A 24092-nucleotide genomic window follows, 5' to 3' on the forward strand; every position below is an offset into this window, starting at 1 on the left:
GGCTTAGGAGGCATAGACAGTTGCTGGTAGCAACAGGGCACATACTCTAATTCAGCTGGGGCGGAGCCTGTACTGGGGTGGGAGGGGGCACTTGAAGGAGTGAGAAAAAGTCCCTGAGCCTGACATACCAGGTCAGGGACCTGATGCTTATAAGAGCACAGGAAATAGTTCCATCTGAAGTCCCTCCCAGGCTGCTGGGGCCAGGTTTTTGGTGGTGGTCCAGGTTGCTGACCTTAAAGACCCATTCTATACTAGGACACTGACTTTCAAGGAGAAGAAACCATCACTGCAATATCTTAGGAGGAAGAAGGGGCAAAGCCAGAAAGATGGATCGACTGAAGGAGCACAGTGATGTCCAGTACCGGAATGCTCAACCTCCCCACATGCTCCAAATGTTTTACTATCTGATCACTAAAATGGAGACCAAGCAACGCACAAAGTATGAGACCCTGGGTGCTTTGGAAGACCATGCTACTTAATATCCACATCCTCCTCTCCCCTTAGCATTGAAAAAAAAAAAAAAAAAAAAAAGTCCTCTATAGGAAGCGAGCCTGTGTGCACAGGGACACTGAGCACGTGTGCGTGTTTCCATGAGCGCTTCCAGCACAAAGCGAGGTCCCACAGGTGGAAAGGGGTGTGCGTTGTGCTTGGTTTGAGAAGCCTGGGAATAGATAATGAATGCTGAATCCCTGCATATCCTGCCTCGATTGTCCTGGCGCTGACTTTCTGAGCAAAAAGATTCTTCAACCTTGTGCCACCTCCCAGAAATTCTACCACACCCCTGTGGCTTTGGGATTCTATAAGGAATTCAGCGAAGGCAACGGTGTAATCAGCGACAGGGGGCAGAGGTGGACCAAGAAGAATAGAACGCTTAACAGCAAGCAGACAGTAGGCACAAGGGGATGCCCAGGGGATGAAAGATAGGAAAAGGCTCTGGGGACACGCCTGGGTGGGTGCAGGGAGCTGGCGTCCTCTTACCTGGCCTGCGGGGGAGCATTTTGCAGAGGGCCAAGGTCGTGGTGGGGGCTGCCCGCCTTGGAGGCAGACCCTGCAATGCCGTCACTTGGGGGGCAGCAAGGAGCTGGCCTCGGAGCCCACAGTTGACAAACTTGCCATGTCAAGCCTGTCGGCGCGCGTGCTCCGCAGCCCGGGCACCTAGGCTTTTGTTGTGTCGCACGCCTCCTGTCCCTAGCTCGCGCCTGCCTCCCCGTGTCCCAGTGCAATCTGGGCCACAGGACCTTTCTCCCCCACTCCGCCTGGGGACAGCAGTGCCACTTCCCTGGGAATCTCGCGCTAAAAAGATGCCCCCAAGCCCGTGGTATGGCAGGCGGCGGCAGCAGCAGGCGCGCACTCCTATGGGTCCGCTCTGGCCCCTGGGTTCCCACCCCCACCCTCTCCCTCCCTGCCCCGCCCCCCACTCAGAAGCCGCTCAGAATCCACCCTGTCAAATCCAGCCCATCTGCTACTATCACAATCAGTTTCAACCCAATGGTTCCGCCAATCTCTGCCTGGAGCTGGAGTTGGGGACCCTCCTTGGGAGGGATAAAGAAGGGATGCAGTACGGAGAGGAGATGGGGACTCTGAATGCCCAGAGAAGCTTTGACTGCTGCCCCAAAGCAAGGAACAGAAAGGAGAAGTGAATATCCAGAAGGAGAAACCTTGCTTTCACTTCCCAGTTTCCAGAAGAAAAGAAAGAAAAAAAAAAAAAAAAGGAAAGGGAAAAAGAAGAAATGCATTATTCCAACAGGCCCCTAGCTCCCTCCATACCCCCACTCCTAAACCTGTCTGGGTGGAACAAATTTTGCTAATGAGCTAAACAAACAGGTTCCTTAGCCTTATGATGGAGCTGACCTGGAAGCTGCCACAGCTGTCCAGAGTACTGTTAACAGGCAAGTAAGAGCTGGAACTGACAGCCCCATGTCTGGAGTCAGAAGTTGTCCCCAAGTCCATTTGGAAGCAACAGGAATGTTGGAGGAAGGGCTGGGTGTAACTGGCAAAGACCCCCACCTTTTGCCTTCTGCAGGCATTTCTGGGATGAAAGGGAAATACACTTGGGGAAAAAAAAAAATGTTGGACTCAGTTGAGACTAGTTTTTTTTTTTTCTTAAAAGAATTCTCATAAATTCCTATTTTCTCATGATCCTTTCCAGGAAATGTTGTTTTATTAGCAAATAACAACTTCTAAATGAGGATTTCACAAACCTACTAGTTTCTTCTTTGGGAGAAATGAGGTATTCTTTACAATAATATCCTTTGATTTACTTCAATATAATACTTTAGCATAAGTGCATAAATTTGTGCCAGATGATAGACATGTGGATTACCTCGAGAGTTATTTTTTTTCTTTTAAGTCTAATAAAAAATAATAGTATTCCCAGAGACACATGAAAAAGTTGTGAAGCATGAAAGAATATAAACAGAGGGATTATACCTCATTTTGTGCATTTATTTCAAGTTCTGGGAAACATTCAATTACCTGGAATGATCAAGTTTGTTGAAGAAATAACTTCATAGATAAAGAAATCGCCAGCAGAAAAGTTGAAAAGAAAAAAATTAAGCCATTTATTCATAAAGGTACAAAATGGTTAGGAAAAAGTAAATATACCTAACTTTAAAATTTGAATAGGGTTTTAAAGTTGAGTCTAAGCCCTTCCCTTGCTTGAAACTGTACTGGAAAAGTGCACAAGCTTCACTAAGCACCCACCCACTCATCTGGTAAGAGGCTGTGTCTTCTGCTCAATTTATTATAGCCCTGTGGTGCTAATCACAATGCCACGCAACTCAGTGAATACTGAAGGCTCCAACTCGCAATATTCAAGTTAGTATTCAAAATGGCAAACAGCATTCCAGAGCAGGGTGGATTTCCACCTTATAGATACTGTAAATGGTGGGCAAAGACTGGTGCTGTATTCAGAAGGTTTTCCTAATATCTGCTTCTTTTGAATCTTTGTACGTTGTATGTGTGTATATGATGTGTGTGTGTGTGTTTGAGAGAGAGAGAGAGAAAGAGAGAGTGAGAGGAGGGAGGGAGGGAGGGAGAGAGGGAGAGGGAGAGAGAGAGAGAGAGAGAGAGAGAGAGAGAGAGAGAGAGAGAGAGAGAGAGACCACATCTGCTGTGGAGAGTCTATGGAGGTCAGAGGACAACCTCAGGTATCAATCCTTGCCTTCCATCTTGTTTGAGACAAGGCCTTCATTGTTCATTACTGTGCACAGGCTAGCTGGCCTGTGAGCTTTCAGGGGCTCTCCTGTCTCCGCTTCCCTTCTGATGGGACTTCAGACATGTACCTGGATTGCACCTGTGCGCACATATATGCACACACACACACTCTGATCTTGTGTAGCTTTCATTCTGGAGAGGAGGGTGTTCACAAAGACAGAATAGAGGAACTTAGCTTCTGCTAGAAGGTAAGGAGAACTGCAGAATAAGAAAAGTAGGGTGAGCTGACATAGCTTGCAGAGAGTGGGCAGCAGAGGACGAAGTAAGGCTCAGCTGTGGTTAATGAGGTAGCTTTCACCTGTGTTGATTGCTTACTGGGGACATCTTAGAAACATTGTCACCCCGTGCCCTCAGTGAAATTACTGATCCAAACTGATACATGCAAAAGCCACTAAATAAAACACTGATGGGCGCGCACTGTTCAGAAAGCACCTCCACCGTCAGCACCTCGCTGCATTTGTAAATTGCAAGGGAAATAATTACACTAGACAAGGAAGGGCTCTTAGCTGCTCTGTAAGATGGACTTGAGAAGTCCAGAGCAAATACGTTTCTAATATTTTGGGGGAAGCCACATTTTAGCACCAGCAAGATGGGTCAGTGGGTAAAGGTACTTGCTAGCATAAACTGAAGGCCTGACCTTACTCTCTGAGACCCATGATGGAAGGAGAGAACTGAGCCCTGGACGCTGGACTCTGACTCCACAGATGTGCCTTGCCATACACCCATGTACATATGTACGTATAGGAAGGGAAGGAAGGAGAGAGGTGGGGAGGGGTGAAGGGAGGGGGGAGGGACGAAGGTGGGGGAGGGAGGACAGGCAAAATGAAACATGTAACATATTTATTTAGGGTAAATGTATAAAGGTATCTACTCCTCATTTTGAAAAACTTATGTAAACTTAGGTTTTCTTTTGAAAATTCTGATAACTCATGATAAATCTAAGGTCCGATATGGCATGATATCCAACCCACTGACTGTGTGCTGCATGCACCCATCCAATCACATAATTCTCAGCAACAAATTTAGGAGTACATGTTAGATGATTGCTGATCTTAAATTGTGGGGAGAGAGTGTTCTGTTACTGTGGTCTTCGAACTTCTCTGTACATTTGAGAATGTTCTCAATAAAAAAATACACCAATAAAAAAAAAGAATCAATAACTACTTATAAGAGAGTTAAGAACATCTTAAACACGATGTCTTTAAACACTAATTTTTGGGTGGAACTACAATAGAAATAGAGATCATTTAATAATTTCAATGTACATTCTAGAAATAAAACTGAGGCTTAATGCTTAAAGCTCATGGAAGATTTCTAAAAGGTACACTTTAAGACAGAAAAAAAAAGAATTCAATCCAATAAAGGAGAACGTAAGGCGCTGATTCAGGGTCGATCAAACACATCTAGTTAAATAAATTTTACTAAGTGAAATCAATATGCAAGGAATAAGAGAAGACAACAAAATTAAGCCTGTAACGGGGTTTGGGAAATATTAAGACTACCGCGCAGTGAACAGCCTCCTGACAATAAACATGAAAACAGGCAGTGAGTGTCATCCTAAAATAAAAATGTGATTAGAGCCACATGGCCACGGAATCTTGAAGAATTAAAAACCAAACTGCTGGTTTGAAAGCATTGCTCCTGGAAAAGCCTATCCTGCCCCTGGATGAGACACACTCAGATGATTTATCTAGAGTAGTCCTATGCGCTGGAGAGGAAGTAATGCACTGACTGGCCCTTTAAGTCTCTGTAGACACAGACATTCTAACCAGCCCCACAAGGCAACCCCAAGGTATCCCACCTGATCCCAAGCATAGAAAAATAAAAGCAACTCCTACTTACTTCATGATGTATCTTGGTTTCATGTGCATGAGTATATGTCTGCACATGTATATATGCACCACATGAATGTCTAGTACTGAGGAGGTCGAAAGAGGGCGTGGATCCCCTGGAACTGGAGTCACAGAGAGTTGTGAGCCACCATGTGGGTGTGAGAACCAAACCTGGATCCTCAGCAAGAGCAGCCAGTGCTCATACCCACAAGAACCATCTCCCCAACCCCTACACTTACTTCTTCCATTAATCAAGTATAAGTAACGATTTAACACAATATTTAAGAGAAACAATTATAAACTGACATTCATGTGAATGTAAGATCAGAACAGGGCAACTGCCTTTCAGCCACACTGTGGTCTATCCAGGAGTATAAGTTTTGTTCCTGTTAATGAGTCCATTGGTATAACAGGCCATATTAATAAGTCAAATGAAAAAATGAATGATTCTCTGCATAGATATGTGAAGTATTGAAGAATATTTAACACTCAAATAAAAATACAAGAAGATGGGTGTTGGTATATTGTTCTTTAATTTGGTAGATACATGCATGTGCACACATGCACACACACACACACACACTCAAACAAGGACACGCTTGCACATTTGACTCAATCATAGACAAGTCCAGTGTTCTCCTAAACACCACAAGTATGAAACATTTTATTAGAATGAGTCAGTGGGTTGTACTAGACAAAAACAGAAGAATGGAAGAAATATGAAAACTCTTTTCAGAGGAGTTACTAGCATGCCTAGGAAAATGAGAGCAATCAATGGTAAAATTAATTCAATGAAATTTAGAATCTTGAAATTTAAATTCTGGAAGTCGTCAAGTACCCCTCACTAGTGCCAATGGAAATGGTCTTGCGGTTTGCATTTAACAAACATTCGCATTATCAACAAAGAACATGAAATATCTAGGGAAAACTGTAAGTAGAAATGCAGAAAAGCTGGAAGGCAAACTTCAAATCCCTGCTTTGCAAATGGGAGCTGTGTGCTACTGCCGCTGTGCAGTGGCCCAACATTATTGTGATGTGCCTTCCAAGTCACTATGGAAAATCAACTCAGTTACAGCAGATACAATAGCAAGGCAGGGCTCAGAGGAAAAGGACCATGGCTGCCAAGTCGGGTGCACACCTGCACTGGGAGGCAGGGAGGGAAGGGCCCTGGAGCCCACCAGCCAACCTTACTGAAACAGTGAATGCCGGTTCAGCAAGAGACCTGACTGAGAATATCAGATGGAAAGAAACAGAAGACACCAAAAGTCAACCTCTGGCTCCACACACTCGAGTGCAGATGCATGCACCCTTTCACATACATACACTTATACAAAACACACACAGAGAGGGAGGAGGGAGGAATAAGCACCTTCATTGACAATCTATTGAGAAGTGATTTGGGGACTAGAAAGATGATTCAGTAAGGCTAGGCATTTGCTGCACTTCCAGAGGACCCAAGTTCAGTTCCCAGCATCGGAATCAGATGGCTCCTAAGTACCTGTAACTCTAGCTTGAGGAAATCCAATGCCCTCTTCTGGTCTCCATGGGCACTGCACTCACAAACACATGCACACACAGCGACATCGTGAATATACATGATTGAAAATAAGATATATCTTTTTTAAAGGTTATGTTTTCTTTCCAATGACGTATTAGAAACAAAGTCATGCTCGAAAGAACCAGCTGAATTTTTACCATCTTTTGGTCCTTCAAAAAGCTCTAACAAGTGGCTCCCGAGTCACTTACCAAATAAGAAAAGATGTTTCCCAAAATAAAGACAAAACTCTGAAACAGGAACCAAGGTATCTAGTTATAGCTATCATTGAAAACATTCCTCTTATAAATAGAGTAAGAAGGCCAATCTTTATAGCTCAGTAGGTAAAGGAGCTTGCTGCCAAGAACGATGACCTGTGCTCAATTCCCAGGGCCCAGAAGGTGAAAGAGATTCCCAAAAGCTATCCTCTGACTCCACACGTGTGCCATGGCACGCATGTGCTAACACAGATGCATGCAAAGTAAATAAGTAAATAAATGAGTAAGTGCAAAAAAAGTAAGAAACAAATTTTCATAGGTCACTGAAAACTTTTTAAAACAAGTCAGAAAATTAGGTCTGGACACAAAATGTTGTAAACATGGTGTTTTAATCCAAGCTGTTGCTGAAACACTAATATTCAGACAGAATTAACTTACCCTTGATTTCTAGAAATTTCCTTTTGTTTTGACTTTACAGCTCACCTATAGATGCCAGATGGTAAAGGGCCATCCATTATGCAATTGTTGCTGGGCAGCTTTTATTCTGCCATAACCATAGTGACAAGGAGCAGGCATTTATAGATACTGTGGATGAAAACAGCAAGTGCCGCATACCTTATTAATTTGGATATCTCAAATATGGCTGCCTAATGCTGTGTATTGCGGTTCTTGCTAACTTTTTGTTTCCTCACAGCTAGTCTTTCATAAGGAAATCTGATTTTGTAGGTAACTTGGAGTCTATAGCTGCAGTTGTGACTCAGGCCTTCTGCCGTCAGCACATTTGAAAGCAGGATTCCACTCAACTCCACACATACTCCAGCTGTGGTCAGCGGGCAGACCACTGGTTTATATGTTATTGTTTTGAAAGAAATTAGAGCTGGGCGGTGGTGGAGCACGCCTTTAATCCCAGCACTTGGGAGGCAGAGGCAGGTGGATTTCTGAGTTCAAGGCCAGCCTGGTCTACAGAGTGAGTTCCAGGACAGCCAGAGCTACACAAAGAAACCCTGTCTTGAAAAACCAAAAAACCAAAAAACCAAAAAAAAAAAAAAAAAAAAAAAAAAAAAAAAAAAAAAAAAGAAAGAAAGAAAGAAAGACAACACAATTAATTACAATTAATTAGTGTTCCTCCCAGGCCTTTGGTAACAAATAAAAATATTCCTACTCCACCATCATTCCTTTCTTTTTTCTTTTTTCCCTTTTTTCTTTTCTTTTCTTTTTTTTTTTTTTTTTTTTTTTTTTTTTTTTTTTTTTAATACAGAGTTCTTTGTGCAGTGTGCAGCTCTGGCCATTCTGGAACTTGCTCTGTAGACCAGGCTGGCCTTGAACTCAGAGATTCACCTGCCTCTCCCTCCCCAGTGCTGGGATTAAAGGCATGTGCCACCACCACCTGGCTCCATTCCATTCTTAATTCTTTTAAATTATTTTTATGTCTTTTAGTGTTTTCCCTGAACACACACACACACACACACACACACACACAGACACACACACACACACGTACCATGCACTTTCCTGGTGCCTAAGGAGTCAGAAGAGAGCACAGGGTCCCTTAGAACTTGAGTTATGGATGACTGTGAGCCACCACATCGGATGCTGAGGACAAAACCTGGGTCCTCAGCACAAGTAAAAGTGCTCTTAACTCTCAACCACAGATCCAACTTTCCAGCCCCATTCTTTTTTTTTTTTTCATATTTTTTGTTGGATGTTATGTTTACATTTCAGACTTTATCCCCTTACCCCATTCCCCCACCACCCAGGAACCCCCTATTCTATCTTCCCTCCTGCCTCCACAAGGGTGTGCCCCCGCCTACCCCCCACTCCCCACTCCTCACCTTTGAATTCCTCCCCACTCCATCATTAAGTATTCAGCCTTCCTTCATGGGACCAAGGATCTCCTCTCCCACCCATGCCTGACAAGGCCATCCTCCCCTAAGTATACAGCTGAAGTCATGGGTGCCTCTCTTTGTGCTCCCAGGCTGGTGGTTTAAACCCTGGGGAGCTCTGGTTGGCTGGCACTGTTGCTCTCCTCTTGGGGCCACCAACTCTTTCAGCTCCTTCAGTCCTCTAACTTCTTCATTGGGAACCCTTGATCAGATCAATGGGTAGCTTCGAGCATTGGCCTCTGGATATGTCAGACTCCAGCAGACCTTCAAGGAGACAGCTGCATCCGGTTCCTGTCAGCATGCACTTCCTGACATCCATATGGGCATCTATCTTTTTTGCACAAGGTAGAGTGGTCTCCCGATGGCCCCTCCTTCACTTTCTGTCCCACACTTTGTCTCCATATTTGCTCCCTTGAGCATTCTGTCACTCCTTCCCAGAAGGACTGAAGCACCCACACTTGGTTTTCCTTCTTCATGAGCTTCATGTGGTCAGTTAGTTGAATCTTGGCTATTTCAAGCTTTTGGGCTAACATCTGATTATCAGTGAGTAAATACCATGTGTGTTCTTTTGTGATTGAGTTACCTCACTCAGGATGATATTTTCTAGTTCCATCCATTTACCTAAGAATTTCTCAAATTCATTATTTTTAATAGCTGAGTAGTACTCCATTGTGTAAATGTACCACATCCAGCCCCATTCTTAAATATAATATGTTTATTAATATAATTTTACCCATCATTTGTATATGCTTGTGTGTGTGTGTGTGTGTGTGTGTGTGTGTGTGTTCACATGGTGGAGGGGACAGATGTGCATCCATGTGTAGGTCAGAGGTTAATGTCTAGTGTTTTCTTTACCTTATATTTTGAGATTGGGGATCTCACTGAACCTGTAGCTCACTAAGAAGATTAGACTAACTGGCCAGTGACCCTAAGGGATCCTCCTGCTTCTGCCTCCCAGAGCTAGGATTAAAGCCAGCAGTCTGGCTTACAGGCATGTGTTATGGAAAGTCCCAGGTTCTCAGACTTGCACAGCCAAGCACTTTAACGATGTATATCAAACCCAGCTTTCATTTATTAATCAAATAGTTCATCAAAGGCCATGTCAGGTTATTAAATAAGAAGTTGATAGTTCATAATCAAAAAAGTTTCATGTCCTTAGTTTTTAATATAATAACATTACTATCATAGCTTTAACTGTCAAATTGGTAAGCCTAGAATCACACAGAAAAATCTCAATTGAGTAATTATCTTTATCAGATTTGTTTGTTAGGTAGGTCTATGGGGGATGGTCATCACTGTTATTTTAAATAGGAGAGTCCAGCCCACTATAGGCAGCACCATTCCCTTGACAGGTGCTTAGCAGGGTGGCTTAGCAGGATCCTGCAAGAGAACCCACAAGCACGGTCACTGCCTCAGATTCCTTCCTTGCTCCTTGCAGTGATGGATCTTGACCTGGAAGTATAAGCCAAATAGTTCTTCCCTTTCCTAAGTTGCTCTTGGCCAGTGTGTTTCATCATATATCAGAAAAGAGAACAGAAAAACTATCATCTAGAATTCAGACTATTCACATTCAGGTCTCCTTCAATGGTTTTTTTTAAATTTATGCATATATATATATATAATGTATATATTTAAATACACATATATGTGATATATGACATGCATATATGTGAGATACATATATATGTATGTGTGTATATATATATATGTGTGTGTGTGTATATATATGTGTATACACACACACAAACACACACATATCCATTTCTGTAATCAGAGGAACCTGAGTGTAGATAAAAAGAAACTTCCCTTGTGCATACTCATGATTTTATTTTTGCCAAGATTCATCAAAATTGGGACTCATATTAGCATCCACACCTGTTTGACTAGCCATCATTTTAGGGTAGTAGGATACATTGAAAATAAATTTGCACTATGGAATTCAGAACTCATATCTCTACCCTAGCATGAGTGAAGCATTCTTAATCTTCCAACAGCCTGTAGAAGGCATTCGGCTTAGAAAAATAACATACATGGACATGTTTTCACTCTCTGAAGGAGTTTTACAGAGATCTTATTCCTCTCATAATTTTCACCCAACAACTTATAGTTTTAAAACTTTAATGCTTTTAACATTAACTTCAGAAAAGAATATGATATGGAGAAGTAAGTGTCCAGTTTCTGATTGGAATTAAGACCTGATCCACAATACATAACTCACGCCTGGTACTGGAAATTCATGGCTAAGTGGGTCCTAGGCCTTAGAGAAGAAAATACTTCTATCTTTTTTAATGGATACAGCTTTAGGCCACCTTCTAAATCCTTATCATTACACCCAAGGATTACTACTGCCCCTCAGTAAGTGACAAATAATACAAAGACATACAACTATTCAAAGTGCAGAAAGTAAGGAATTGTGGTGTACTCTGCCCTACATAAAACATCTGAATCACACACACACACACACACACACACGTGAAGTGGAAGTTGCTTTTTGAAAAATTAGTTATGTCTGATGATGTTTTACTGGGGCATACAGGTGAAAGGATATGTTGCTAAAGCAGACACATGAAAGCACGATTTCCTGAAGCAGACACAGGTAAAAGAATGCTTTGAAATAGCAGACACATGAAAGGATGTGTGATGATGGAGTATAAATATGACTCACAGACAGTGGAAGTCGAGCACCGAGCATTGGTTCTGCTTGCTTCACTCACTATTCTTCGCTAACAGCAGGCATGTATTGATTTGCTTTACATAGTGTTGTTGAGCTCAACCCGTGGTAATGATGCCATTGAGAGAAACTCACCCTAGAACTACTCAGGAAGTTCTTGAGGCAAGGAAGCTTGCCACTTCCCTGGCCTCACCTCAGATCAGTTGGCAAGCCTTGTGGTTTCTTCAGGATTGAACTACTGCTACTGGTTTGTGCCTGGTGTCTGCTTGTCTCGAGGACTGGCCTGGAGCTGTTGGTTCATGTGTGGTGTCTGCTGCCCAGAGGACTGCTCTCTAGCTGCTGAGTCATATTTGGTATTTGCTATGGGATAGAAGCGCTGCCAAAGAAGGTCAAGCTTGTCCCCAAAAAACTATTGCTGAACAGGTCCACTTCCCCCATATCCTAATAACTTTTCTCTTCCACTACCTTTGCTGGGTGGTGAGCTAGAGGAGAGGTTGAACCCTTATTAAAAGTAGGTTGCAAAAAAATTATGCCAACATACACACACACACAGAAAGAGAGAGAGAGAGACAGAGAGAGAGAGAGAGACAGAGACAGAGACAGAGACAGAGAGACAGAGAGCACACAAATAGAGACAGAGAACTCAGAAAATATCATGTAAGAGGAGTGGAAAGCTTGTAAAAGCCAGAAAGACGGCTGAGTAACTCAGTTTCACAGATGTGAAAAGGCCACTGTATGTGACCTCACAACAGAAATGGTTACCTGCACAAGGCTTACATAACATCAGGCCAGTCAAAATTTCAGCATGGATACAGGAGTGTTAGAGGCTCTACTGGCAACTGATAACTATTGGGGAAGGTAGAGACAGTTTTCTTCTGTTATTTGGCCTCCAGAAGGCCACTGACTAGATCTTGCACACACTGGCTGCACCAATTTGACTCAGTAGGTAAAACAAAGACAACATGAAGCTGAGAAGAAGACAGGGTGGGGGATCTGAGAGAAGTTGGCAAGGAGATACAGGCTGTGGATATGATGAAAATACATTGTTTACATTTTCAAAAATCATCTAAGAATAAATATGAAGAATGAAAAGACTCTAGATATTATATCAGTATCCCTATTTGCTTTATATATGGAGACAATGGAGCTGGGTCAATGAAGTGCTTGCCATGCAAGCAGAAAGGATGACTGGAGTCTGACTGCAAAAATAATAATAATTATATATATATATATATATATATATATATATATATATATATATGGACAGGGCTGGGGACACAAAGAAAGGGAACCTCCAGAGGTTCTTAGACAACCAGTCTCAATTATTTGGAACATATCAGGCCAATAAGAGGCCCTGTCTCAAAAAGCAAGGCAAATAGCACCTAAGGAACACCTTAAATGGTCCTCTGGCCTCCACAGGAATGTGCACACACCTACAGCCCACCTCCACAAAGGTAGAAATCAGATTCTATAATAAGAAGCAGGACCAAGAGAACTATATTCAGATGGAACTGAATGCTGCTTTAGGTTTCCTTGTCTACCTTGCTGTGCTGGAATGCCTGGACCAGGCAATCTGTTCTGATTTATTAAATTTAAGGAACTGTAATAATAAAATACAACAGCATCATCTAATTACTATTAAATGCTTTTAAAGTATACAATAAATTCACTTCCTGGCACATTGCTTCCCAGTAAGTATGAGGCCTGGAGTTGATTCTGCATTGTTGCAAAAAGAAAGTCAACAGAGGAAAGAAATTCAAGTCCAGTGTCACAAGGTAACTATGACATCTCAGTTTTCGAAATACAATTTACAATATTAATGTAGTATAAAATAAAATTTTATGTGTTATTTTCTCCAATAATTTAGTTTTATTCACTTTATAACCCAATAACAGCCCCTACCTCTTGTCCTCTCAGTCCCACCCTTACAAGTTCATGCCCTCATTGCCCCTTCCCCTGCTCCTCAGAGAAGGGGGAGCCCCACCCCTCAGGTACCACCCAACCCTGGGATATCTGGGCCCAACAGGGCTAGGCACATCCTCTTCCACTGAGGTCCAATCAGGCAGTCCAGTAGGGAAAAGGGATTCAATGGCTGGCAACAGAGTCAGAGACAGCCCTGCTCCATTTGTTAGAGGACTCATATGAAGACTAAGCTGCACTTTTGCTACAAGTTCCACCTGACTTTTTACAGACTATCCATAGCTGTGTTTAGGGTACGATTAACGAGCTAAGTAGTTGTGACAAATAGTCACATGTGTGCTGTATATATGGCCAAATTATTTGCTATGTGGTCCTCCACATTAAATAAATTATTTATTAATTTATTTATTATTAAAATAAATAAATTATTTTCTGTGGGGACACCAGAAAATATTTGCTAGCCACATTCTAAAAAGTATTGCCCTCATATAAGTGATTACAAATATCACCAACTGCATACTTCTAAAACACGATTGCAAGTGGAGCCTCCCAAATCCAGAAATCTAGAATTCTCTAAAATCTGAAACTTTCTGAGCATCACTCTCATGTGATGGGGTTCCAAAGTGTAAAGTTCTGAACTTGACTTCACTCAGTGAGTCAATCCAAACACAGGTATAAAAGAGGTACAGCATAAAGACTGGGGGAATATCTGATTGTTGAAGTGCCTTCTGTGCAGACAGAAGGATCTGAGTCCCAGGCCCCAAACCAATGTGGAAAACAAAGTGTGGGGTCAAAGACTTGAAATCCAAGACATGGACACCACAGGATTCTTCAGGCTTAGTGTCAGCCAGACTAGCCTATTTGGTGATTTCCAGACTAGTGAGAGACTGTCTCAAAACATCAAGTGGACACATGAGAAATGACATACAAGGATGTCCTTTGACCTCCATATATACAAGCACACCCATGAATGTGCATACTCATCCACATCAGATAGACATTAGATGCATACACATATGCAATTATTAAAAGTATGTACATCTTATGCCTATTATCTGTATTTGAAACAGACAGGATCTTTGTGTCTAGATTCAGATCCAAATCATATTATTTTATAGACATAAATGTTCCAAACTCTGAAATAGTTGTACAACCAAAGCACTTGTGATACCAATCATTTCAGACAAGAGATACTCAACCTATAAGGACTGCAGTTTCAGCTCACTCTCTGACGCATTTCAATATTAAATGCAGAACATGAAGTCCAACAAAGCCTGCATTTCAGACCTGCTATCCCAAGACACACAGCTACTACTTCAGAGATGTTCCATGTTTAATAGTAGGAACGGGCGTAATTTTAACTAACTTTTCAAATTAGACATAAATTATTTCTTGATAGCCAGCTATAACTACACCAAGGTTATTTCCAGATAATTAAAATACTAACTTCATTGTCCTCATATAGGCTATTATAAATATCAACAAAGGCATATTTCAAAAACACTATTGCAAAGATTCATCATATTCTATTCAACTACAGCTTGAAGCATTGACTGACAGGATTGCCCCTCAATGGCAGGATTGATAGCCAGTGTTGCTTTTTAACAGTTACAGTTATTTATATAGTCTTACATTGTCTGTTGAGCATGCAAGATTATATTTTTCTCAAAATATAAATGTGAATTTCTTGAATCTGTTTTATGAATTATGGATAGAAATGCAAGCAAAAACATCTAGAACCTTACAAAATCTTAAAAATCATAGAATTAATCTTTGAACAGTTATTGCAAATCTTGTAAATGCTAGGGGCATACTTCTTGGGGCTGGGAGATAGCCCAGAAGGTCAAGCACTTGCCACACATGCATGAGGACCAGAGTCCTGATTCCCAGAATACACCTAAATATCAGATGAAATGTTGAGAGCCTGCCTGCAATTCTGTTCCTAGGAAGGCAAAGAAAAGGGATCTCAGGGCAAGCTGGTTAGCTAGACTTACCATGTGTGTGACCTCTGGATTTAATTGAGAATCAGGTGGAGAGCTATAGAGAAAAACTTCCGTTGTCTTCTTTGGGATTCCACACAAACACACATACACATACCCATTTACCCACACATACCCACTCACTCACACATATGGGAGCATGCATAGACACATGTGCATACACCACACTCAAGGTCAGTAATAGTCTATAATCCTCTTGGGTTCCCTCTGAGAAGAATAATTCTTAGAATTACCATAAAGAGATACAAAATAAGATAAAAGCAAAGAAATAAATCCGCAAGGCACCCAAGACACCGAAGAATCTCACCATAGTGTGGTGACCTTTTAGGAAATATATTCTGGGTATACAGAGAATTCGTTTTTGTCTTTATGTTGTGTCAGCCAAACAGAAGCAGGAGGAATTTCACTACTGTGACTAACAGTCTCCTAATTTCAAAGGTCTTAGACCAAAGGCTCATGTCTTCTTCATGTTACACGTTGTCATAAGGCTCTAACATTATGACTCTGGCTTCAGAGAGACCAGCAACCTAAGAACTTCTGGTTGTGGGGCTGGGGAGAGGGCTCAGTTGGTAAAGTGCTTGTCGTAAAAGAGGAGAACCCAAATTTGGTCTCACAGCACCAAATAGAAAACTGGATGCAACCGGTTGAATGTACCTGGGAAGAGGAAGCTAAGAGGATCACTGGGCCTTCCTGACCAGACAGTCTAGCCAATTGGTGAGCTTCAGGTTCAGTGAGAGACCTTTTCTCAAAAACTAAAGTGTAGAGTAACTGAGGAAGGCACCTGATGTTGGTCTCTCCGTAGATACTGTGTTGGTTCAAATGAGAATGCCCGCATAGGCTCATGTATTTGAATAATTGATGGCCAGCGGGTGGAACTGTTTGAGAAGAATTAGGAGGTATGGCCTTATTGGAAAAGAAGTGTCAATGAGAGTGGTTTTGAGGGTTCAAAAGCCCTCACTATTCCTGGTCGGCTCTATCTCTCTGTCTTTCCCCTGCTTATGGGTCAGATATAAGCTCTCAACTGCTGCTTCAGCACCATGACTGCCTGCCTGCCTCCATGCTCTCCTCCATGATGATTATAGAGTCGCCCTCTGAAACTGTAATTCCCCATAAACCACTTATTCTCTTAGTTGCCTAGTGCATGGTATCTTATCACAGCAATAGAAAAATAACTAAGACAGATACGCAATACAATCCTAAAAGAACTCTGATGCAACACGATCAGGAAGGATGAGGAAGAAGATGCCATAAAAACAGAATATGTTCATGTGTAGTCACAAACATGGATAAGAGTGCCCAGCTAGAGGATGTAGAAGAAATTTTTCTTTAAAAAAATAAAAATAAAAACCAGCTAATCAACATAGATGTTTCTCAAAGAATTAGAAATGGGTCTTTCACATGACCCAGCTATACTCCTGAGTATTTCTCACGGGACCATAAGCAAACACATCACAGAGATCCATGCATGGCAGTATGTACTGCAGTACAATTCACAACAGCTAAGCCACTAATCATGGTAACTGGGTTGGACTCCTGGGACCCACACAGTAGAAGAGAGACTCTACCCCTGTAAGTTATCATCGGACCTCCATAAATACACTGCAACACTTGCACATTGTACACACACGCAAACACACACACAGACACCATACCACATCACTTCATATCACAAAATAAATTTAATTTGAAAAGACTGAATTTTATACTACTTCTAAACACACACACACACACATTAAAAATAAAATACAGGAAACATGAGTGAGTCCTGTGTTGATCCTTTGTTCCCTCTGATCTTAAGAAATGAAGTAAGTGGCATCCCACACTGTAGATAGACATGGGGATACACTGCATACTCTACCATGTCTAATTGAAGGGTCAGTGTATCTAGCTTGTCTGTATTTAGACCAAATCCAAGGACGCTCTACCCCACAGAGGGATTAAGTGGATGGAGCTCATTATCTAAGCAGAGGTAGGAGAAGCTAGAAACAGAAACAGATTTAAATGGCTTATATAAATTAATGACAGGCCCATCACAGTTAATGAGTAAAATCAGTATGTGTGGATCATGCTATGAGGGTTTGAAGTTGACCTCAAAGAGTTCTGGCTTTGCCAACAGTGTCACACACGGAGATGGCAGGTGGCCACCAGGCTCCCAGGCAATTCTTAACGCCCATTTAGGAAAATCTGCAAACACCATAGTATGTGATATTACAAACTGGGAGGCTTTTGGAGAAGGTCTATCAAGTGGATATTCAAGGAACACATCATTGGAGCTGAGGAAATAGCTCAGTGGATAGAACACTTGCTATGCAAGCAGAAAGACATGAGTTCAGATCCCCAGTACCCACATTTAAAAGCCAGGTCCAGTGATGTGAACTTGTAGTCCCAGGACTGGTAAGGCAGGTAGGGAGATCCCTGAGGCTTATCAACCAGACAGCATAGCCAAAATGCCAAGTCCTAGTCAGTGAGACAGTGTCTTAAACATAAGTAAATGAATAAATACCTATATTAACATACACCTAAGTGAGGTGGAGCCTGATAGAGAAAAATACATGATGCTAATCTTTGGCTCACATGTGGAAGCAGAGGCCGTCACACACCCCCAAGCCAGGCTTTGGCTACACAAGAACCCGGACAACTCTAACATTTCCTGTTCTCACAGGGAAGCATGAGCAACATTTCTCAGTTCTATCTGTGGGGTAGCCTCAGGTGTCTACAATCCCATGAGGAAGTCTGCATAGAGAAGTTGGCACAGTTGTCTCCACCGAATGCTCAGACGAAAAACAGGAATCCTCCCAGACACCCTGAATGTGTAAAGCTTTTGTGGTTTGTCTGTCAACACACAGACTTTGACATGGCAATTCCAGATTCTCTTCTCACTCATTATGGCAGATGCCTACATTACTTCTCTGTCTGCAGCACAGGGTTCCCAGCCCATTATGGGATATATATATATATATATATATATATATATATATATATATATATTCAGTAAATGATTTCACTTGCTCAAAAGTGTTAGACAATCTTTACATTAAATCTAGTTATCAAAAACCCAGGAAGGAGACTAGGAAGATGCTCAGTGAAGTGCTCCAAGCATGAGGACAAGAGTGAGATTCCAGAGCCTATGTCAAAAGCTCAGTGTGCTGGGACACAAAAATCATCCCAGTGCCAAGGAGATGGAGACAGATAGACCCTCTGGGGCTCACTGGCCAATTAGATTATCTGAATTGATAAACACTAGACTACTGAGAGACCCAGACTCAAAAATATAAAATGCAAAATGACTGAGGAAGATGCCCAACACCCAACCTTGACCTCTGACCTCCATTCTATAAACGTACTCGAACACACACACACACAATCACAATCTCACACACTCACAATCACAGTCACACACACACACACACACACACACACACACACTGCATTCATACTTAGACACAAATACTTATATAAAAAGTCTGGTTATGTTATCTAGTTACCCAAATCTTCCCAGACTTAGCTGGCCTCCCTCCCTCCATGTTTTTCTTGCTGAGAACCCAATCAACTATTGCTTCCATGAAGAAGACAAAGGCATGATTTAAAAAAGATATTCCTTACTACATTCTAAATCTTATCTTTGTACCTACAGATAAGGGCAGCTATGAGCCCTCCTCTAAGAACCGCCCCCCTTTACAACAAATGGAGAGCATCACAGAAAATCATAACTGGACACAGTGCAGAGATCAACAGATCGTGGGGACCCCAGTCCCCAAAAATACATCTACATTACTGCTCCTGTATCAGTAACTCAGAGAACATTACAGAAGAGGGGTAGGAAAGATTGTAAAAGCCTGAATACCAAGAAGTCTGCCGTGAGACAGTTTTTCCTAGAAACAGGTGTATAAACAAAACCATAGCAATACCAATCTCAAAGAACATGTTAACATGGAAGAATAAATTTTCCTGGGGTCCCAAATCCAGACAAAGAACTACAGGCAACTAATGACTGATGGGAGGATATAAGCCCCTTACTGGATGGCCAATTCAGAGTGGATTGAGACCATAGACACACAAATAAAACCAAGATTGATCAGCCTATATATGTACAAGTGATATACAAACATATATGCATATATATATATATATATATATATATATATATATATATGTAACCATAATGATGAAAGAGAGTCTATGAACTTGAGAGTGGGGGAAGATGGGAGAGGTTCAAGAGAAGTAGCTGGGAGGGACCGGAAGGAGGAAAAAGGAAGAAAAGTAATGTGCTCCTATTTAAATTAAAAACATATTTTAAAAGCTACATTTTTATTGTTTATGTATGTACATTCAAGTTCATGTGCATATGTGTGCACTGGTGCCCATGGGAGACAAAAGAGAACATTAGGTCTCTTGGAGCTCAAGTTACAAGCTGTGATCAGCCACATATGTGTGCTAGGAACCGAGTTTAGGTTCTCTGAAAGAGCACTGTGTGCTGTTAACCACTGAGCCATCTCTCCAGCTCAGAAGGAAAGCAACATGCAGTCATGTTTAACCATAACCCAACTATGAACATTATTTTCAAATATTGACTTCATAATTAGAAGGGCAAAGAAAATTGTCCTGTTTTTGAGCTGCTGGGGGAATATGATTTTTACAGTACAGTGGTGAGTCACCAGAGCCAGGGGAGAAAAAGAAACTTTCTCATACAGGCATGATGTAATAAATGGGCCAGAAATAAATTTCATGTGGACTGGGGACAGGGACACAAGGAAGAGGCAGTGGAATTTGATTCTTTTTCAAAAAAAATCAGAATTTCTGAATTTATCACTTCCTTTAGACATGGTTTGTTTTTATAAAGTATTTGTACCCACATTGTGAAAACTGGAAGAATTTAAAAGCAAATTACAATATCACAAAGCTACAAAGGCCCATATCACTCTCTACCTTCAGCAGAATCTTCCGTTCCCCCAGCTGGGCTCTAGATACATCCTGCATTAGGGATCATCTCTCAGCACTCATCTTCCCAAGACTCCTCAGCACTGGGCCAGGAAATGCTCAGTTAGCAACTGTTCCTTTCATTAACATTCTAAAACTTACTCCTTCCCTGCGTCCCAAGAAGGCCAGAGAGTTTGTCCACCAAGTGCTAACAACATGAAGACTGCCCACCTGCTTGTTAATATTAACTCCAATATGAACTCTTACCCACAAAATAAAGCCTTGGGTTTGGAGAAAGGAAGCCCTGAAAAGGAGGGGGAAAGGCCAGGCAATTTACAAGGAGGATTAGGGTGGAAATGGATTTTTCTAAATTTAAAACAGCCCCTGCCCTTTCTTGAAATAATGATTTATATTCTTGGAATCCACAAGAGAGTAATTGGATATGTGTGACTCAGGCTGGAATCTTAGGTATTTTGCCTATAGGCTATTAACAATTAGTATCACTGAGGGAAGACTCATGAAGTTAGAAAAACAAGCCTAGCTCCCAGGATGACTAAAACTGGACTTGTAATCTGGTCACAATGAAATCTATCATACTTACATTACAGCCACAGATGCTAAGATCGGAACCAAAGAGCTAGCTTGAAGCTCAGTGGTAAGGTGTTTGTCTTTGCAGCACATGGGAAGCCCTCAGTTGATTCCAAGTCCCACAGCACCACCATAACAACAGGAAAGGAGAACTGAGTGATCAGAGTTGTCAGTCAGTGGCTATGATTAAATGGGGTCAGGTGGATAAGCTGTATGAAGGAAGAGAAAGGCCTTTGGAAACTGAAGAAGGAGAAAAACATTATTAAACATCTTGGGTTAAAGTGTTGCCAAGGCCTGGTGAGATGGCTCTGCTTGGAGATGCTTGCAAGGCAAACATGGAGACCTGTGATCTAGCCTGGAACCACATTTGAAAGCCAGGTAGTAAGAAAGCAGTAGTAAGGATGAGTGCCTATTCTCAGCACTATGGAAGCAGAAAACTCCTGGAGGTAGCCACTGTGCCGAGCGGAATCAGTGAACTACAGCGTCAAGGAGAGACTATTTCAAAAATGGGGAATTGCTTCAGAAGACAGCTAGCATGAACCTCTGATACATTAGCACACACATGTGTACATACACAAATATGTACAGAGAGAGAGGGGGGACGGTACAGAGAAGATAGAACAGATAAACATATAGTTCCTAATGGTAACATTATGGCCAGGGGTGAAAGACATGTTGTTGGCTTTTTAAGATTTATTTTTATTATTTGTGTATTTGTGTGTGTGTGTGTGTGTGTGTGTGTGTGTGTGTGAGCTTGTCCACAGAAGCCAGAAAAGGATATGAGATCTGGAGGTGGAGTTACAAAAGGCCGTGAGGCACTGGATGTGAGTACATCGTATGAGCACCTAGCAATCTTTAACCAGAAGCATTTCTCCCACCAGCAGTAAGACTATTCCATCCTCCATTATGAGGGCCATATGGACTCCCTTCTATCCTGATCTGAAAGTCACGTACTTGAGGTTTCCTTCGACAGTCCTCCCTCAAGGATGTCCTTCTCTATGATAAATGGTAATGTATTGAAACCCCCACTTCAGACCCTGTCCTTGAGTTATAACTTAGTGCTCTGCTTTCTCCACTTCAAAACTGACATTACAGGTTCATTTAATTCAGGACAATGGTTATATGGCAAGCATAAGAGCAGGAGTCCAATCTCCAGCAGTGATGTAATAAAAAAACAAATAATTATGATAATGAAACAAGGCATGAGAGTGCATGCCTGTAATCTCATCAATGTGGGGCAGAGGCGGTTGATACCATGGGGCTAATTGACCAGCCAACCAAGCTTAGTTGGCAAACAGCAGGCTATCAAGTTTGCAGTGTGCAGAACTGATAACAGAAATAAATAATTCTGATACACTCTAAACAGTGAGAATACCACTAAAAACTCACCATTTTCATTTCAAAGGAAGAAAAGCTCTATTATGAGATGTGACCTGAACACCTGTTACGTTCAGCTCTATGCTGGCCTTTGTTTCATGTAACAGAAAAGTAAAGCCAGGTGCTAACAATATTTGCGAAATCCAAACTAAGGTGTATGGAATAACTGTGGAGTTTTGAAAAGAAATGTTTTGGTCCTTCCAGTCTGGGCCTGGGCACAGAAGAGATCCCAGGAGGCAACTCTGCCCCCAATCTCACAGAACCCAGAGGAAGAGGGCCTCCCAGGAGCTCTAACCCGGGCAGTATCTTAGGTAAGGAGACAGCAACACCTGCCCCAAACAGGGGGTAACTGGGACCTACTAGGACCCAGGAATTCACTCCTGGCCAGAGCACTGGTTCCTTCCTGTCTGCACCTGAGCACTGAGCAGATCTTGGGCCCCAGCTCTATCCCCAGTAGTAACACCCACCCCACACAGTTCTGATACAACCAAGATAATAGGAAGGACAGGCTCCAGTCAGAGACAGGGCAGGTAGCACTAAGGAGATCCAAATGGCAAAAGGCAAGCTCAAGAATATAAGCATCAGCAACCCAGGGTACTTGGCATCATTAGAACCTAGTTCTCCCACACTAGAAAGTCCTAAATTTCCCATATCACTGGGAAAGCAAGATTCAGATTTAAAATCACTTCTAATAATGATGATAGAGGACTTTAAGAAAGACATAAATAACACCCTCAAAGAATTTGAGAACACAGGTAAACAGGTAGAAACCCTTAGAGAGGAAACACAAAAATCCCTTAAAGAATTACAAGAGAACAGAACCAAACAGGTAGAGGAATTGAACAAAACCATTCAGGACCTAAAAATGGAAGTAGAAACAATAAAGAAATCTCAAAGGGAGACTACCCTGGAGATAGAAAACCTAAGAAAGAAATCAGGAGTCATAGATGCAAGCATCACCAACAGAATACAAAAAATAGAAGAGAAAATCTAAGGTGCAGAAGATACCATAGAAAATATTGACACAACTGTCAAAGAAAACACAACATTCAAAAAGTTGTTAACACAAAACATCCAGGAAATCCAGGACACAATGAGAAGACCAAACCTAAAAATAATAGGTATAGATGAGAGTGAAGAGTCCCAACTTAAAGGGCCAATAAATATCTTCAACAAAATTATAGACGAAAACTTCCCTAATCTAAAGAACGAGATGCCCATAAACATACAAAAAAAAACCCTATAGAATGTCAAATAGACTAGACCAGAAAAGAAATATCTCCCGTCACATAATAATTAAAACAACAAATGCACAAAAAAAGAAAGAATATTAAAAGCAGTAAGGGGAAAGGGCCAAGTAACATATAAAGTCAGACCTATCAGAATTACACCAGACTTCTCACCAGATACTATAAAAGCAAAAAGATGCCGGACAGATGTCATACAGACTCTAAGAGAACACAAATGCCAGCCCAGGATACTATACCCAGAAAAACTCTCAATTACCATAAATAGAGAAACCAAGATATTTCATGACAAAACCAAATTTACACAATATCTTTCCACAAACCCAGCACTACAAAGGATAATAGCCGGAAAGCTCCAATACAAGGAGGAAAATTATACCCTAGAAAGAGCAAGAAAGTAATCCTCTTCCAACGAATCCAAAAGAAAATAGCCACACAAGAATAATTCCATCTTTAATAACAAAAATAACAGGAAGCAACAATCACTGTTCCTTAATATCGGTTAACATCAATGGACTCAATTCCCCAATTAAAAGATGTAGGCTAATGGACTGGATATGTAAACAGGTTTCAGCATTTTGCTGCATACAGGAAACCCACCTCAGTGACAAAGACAGACTCTACCTTAGAGTAAAAAGCTGGAAAGTGACAAAGACAGACTCTACCTTAGAGTAAAAGGCTGGAAAACA

At 41.6% G+C, this 24092-nt stretch overlaps 1 protein-coding gene across 9 annotated transcripts in view; it reads right to left on the reverse strand.

Moving 5' to 3' along the window:
• Nckap5 (NCK associated protein 5) overlaps positions 1-24092 on the reverse strand; it is an 887342-nt gene that overhangs the window by 559963 nt on the left and 303287 nt on the right. Inside the window, exon 1 of one of the 9 annotated variants that reach the window (XM_076941064.1) lies at positions 979-1321. The exons of the other annotated variants lie outside the window; for them this stretch is intronic. The gene's annotated coding sequence lies outside the window, so the exon portion shown is untranslated. Of the gene's footprint in view, positions 1-978; positions 1322-24092 lie in introns of those variants that run through there. 9 annotated transcript variants of the gene reach the window in all.

Source organism: Arvicanthis niloticus, chromosome 10, assembly GCF_011762505.2.
Source record: "Arvicanthis niloticus isolate mArvNil1 chromosome 10, mArvNil1.pat.X, whole genome shotgun sequence".
In the NCBI taxonomy this organism is placed as follows: Eukaryota; Metazoa; Chordata; class Mammalia; order Rodentia; family Muridae; genus Arvicanthis; species Arvicanthis niloticus.